The sequence below is a fragment of the Pinus tabuliformis genome, chromosome 8 (genome assembly GCF_031772625.1).
Source record: "Pinus tabuliformis cultivar Carrire ecotype Pingquan chromosome 8, CPIR1, whole genome shotgun sequence".
Taxonomy (NCBI): Eukaryota; Viridiplantae; Streptophyta; class Pinopsida; order Pinales; family Pinaceae; genus Pinus; species Pinus tabuliformis.
Window position 1 is genome coordinate 1,789,901,022 of NC_142294.1, and position 3,159 is coordinate 1,789,904,180.

At 37.1% G+C, this 3,159-nt stretch overlaps 1 pseudogene; it reads right to left on the bottom strand.

Annotated features, from left to right (window-relative positions):
- Positions 1-339: 339 nt before the first annotated feature.
- On the bottom strand, positions 340-2,504 carry LOC149243376 (pectate lyase 1 pseudogene; annotated as a pseudogene).
- Positions 2,505-3,159: the final 655 nt, after the last annotated feature.

Below are 3,159 nucleotides of genomic sequence, written 5' to 3' on the forward strand. Positions count from 1 at the left end.
ATCTTTTACCTATCCAATAACAACTACAATGTTACCAAGAACATATATATAACTTAGAAGAATAATGAGATATCATAACAATTTCCCATATCATAACAAAAATAAAATAAAAATAAAATTGTTATTTCATAAATTAGAAAATAGTAAACAAGCAATATGTAAAATAAAGATTGGTAAACTAACCATATATAAAATAAAATAAAGATTGGAAACAAAAATCAAGGTGTGTCCATACAATAATATTTATTACCCTCCAACACAAGCACCAAAATTGTTAGGCCAATTATATACACCATTGTTAACGAAAATCAAGGTGCGACCCAATAATATTTATAGCCCTCAAACACAAGGCCTGGAAGGAATACAGGCGAGAGCTCCTGCATCTCGAGTGATCTCTGGTACTAAGCTCGCACTACTAACTGTAAATCGTTGGCTTCCCGCGTACATTGGAAAAGTGTTTCCCTTACCAGATCGAACAAAATATGCTCCATTGACAAGCATATCACCCACTGACTCCCACAACCATCCACCGAGACAAGAAGAAGCAGCGTTACAAGCTTCACGCCGTGTCACCTGCTTCAGATTCTGGTCGTTTGGGGCCACGAATCGGTTTCCTTCACTTCTGATGGTGGGATGCATGCTTCCTCCAATTGCATATATTCCCCACCCTTCATAGTTGTTATTGGCGACGTGCACGTATCCATATCTACACCTGCACGATTATTGACTGATATGTTAACGAGAGAATTGCGTGCATCGAGTGAGCGATATCAAATAACTTCTCAAAATTAATGGGTTTGAAATTTTAATTGCTTTCCAAAAATTGTTTTCTTGGTAAGTTTTCGAAGACTTGAGGTTGGTTATCAATGGGATTGCTTGAGTAAAGTGAGACTGAGACAGTTGGCTTGAAAATGTTCTTTTAATATGTTCACTATTTAGCATTTATACAGAGAACTTCACACCCACTACTCGGAAATTTCTGGACACTCCATGAATATTATCATAGACTTTTATGGACAAATCTAAAACAAGACTTAAGTGTTTTTTCAATAACACTTGTTTGTAATTTCGATATCATCACATTATTTGTGATTGTACTTTTCGAATAAATTAAATAGTAAACCTAAATATTCATTCTAAATAGATTTCTGATGGGTCTCCGCCAAATTTTAAACTCATCCACTGAAATATACTAAACATGTATCTGCAAAAAGCGATTTTATTTTCTAATACTAAAATCCAAGTTTTTTCCTGGAGGAAAAAAAAATGCATGCATCTTTTTAAACATGGCGAATCTTTTAACTATTTGGACTAATCTGTTTGTTTGGATGAAATTTACATGCCATTAACTAACAGTTGGCAATAACCTACTGTTCTTTGCCCTTTGAAAACACAAATCAATCAAAACACAAAACCGTCCTAACCATTCCAACAACTAAGAAGGGGATGTTCCTCAACGCAGTCGTTGCTCCCTGGTTTTAATGTATTTTCAAGCTGGGATAGTCTTAGTGCGATGAACTTACCTTGGCATCCTCTGCATGACACCTGGTCCAAAGTGGTTGTAGGTAACGGTTACCTTCATGTTTTTATCACCTGCATAGTCATCGCTGTGGCCTAAAAGCATTACCTGCATGCGTTCATACAATGAAAGAATAATCACTATCGCTATAGATTATGTAGTATTCTAGATTTCTAGAATACAGAATTTGATGACAAATAAAAAAAATTAGTTGCTTAACTATTCCAACACAATCCCTAAATCTACAATCTGCATAAACTATTATCAAATTTTAAAATATTGCTAAAATCGGCCATCAGGCTTTAAGTAAACTTGCCTTGTCATGATAAGTGAAACGGTTGTTGGAAATAGTAATAGCTGTGGAAGCAAGCGAAACGTCAATGAGACCGTCTAAGCACCTGGAGAGGGTGTTGTGATCGATCCATATATCTTTAGAACCAGTGATAGATATAGCATCTGGATCCTGTTTTGTCATCCAGGTGACGGACTCCGTCACCTCAACGTTACCCGCGACGCTGGGTTTACAGTCATGGATGTTCAACCCATGAATAATAACGTTGTTCACGTTGTCAAGGCGGATGCAAGGCCCATTACTGATCTCAACATTGGCCCCTCTTCCATCAATAGTCTTGTGGCTTGCAACAGAAAGGGGCATCCGAAGCTTTATGTTCATATCTTTAGCAAAAACAATCCACAGTAGATTCTTGCGGGTCACTCCGTATCTCAAACTACCGGGCAACGGATTTGTGGGATTGTCATCAGGGGTGGTGACGGTGTAGATCTGCCCTCCTCTTCCTCCATTGGCGGCGCTTCCGAAGCCCACAGCACAATCTGCCAACTTCATTCGATTCTCCGCCCAATTTGCATCTCTTCTCCAGCAGTTGTCAATGGCGTTGGATCTGCTGCTTGCAGAAAAAGACAGGGAGGCTTGCAACAACACCGAAATCAGACCTAATAACATCCATGCTGCTCCAGCTATGGCCATATCAGGAGTTAAATTCCTAGGATGCATGGATGTGCCTAGTATTGGCAATACGGCGAAATATTTGATGATAGATGGAACTTTATGCACTCAGATTGCATGTGAGTTTATGCAAAACTTGCTTTGCTTGCCATTGTATCTGAAACTTAACTTATATAGTTGCCATCCCATGTCATAACATGGCCACCCGATCTCATTATCTGTTATTCGTCTCGTCATGGTAATTAATGCCTTAACTAAATGTTAATTATTTTACATTTTATGCTACAACTTTTACCTCCTATAGTGGCTATCTCGTGAGAGTAATTAATGCCCTAACCAAATGTTAATCATTTTACACTTTATATGACAATTTCTATTTCTTATACCTCGTCATGGTAATTAATGCACTAACTAAATGTTAATCATTTTACACTTCATACGACATTTTTTACTTTTTATATCTCATCATGGTAATTAATGCCCTAACTAAATGTTAATCAATTTACACTTCATATGACAACTTTTACCTCCTATAGTGGCCATCTCGTAGTGGTAATTAATTCCCTGACTAAATGTTAATCATTTTACACTTCATATGATAACTTTCACCTCCCAATTCTTTCTATATCTTGTCATCGTAATTAATGCACCAACTATAAATGTTAATCATTTTACA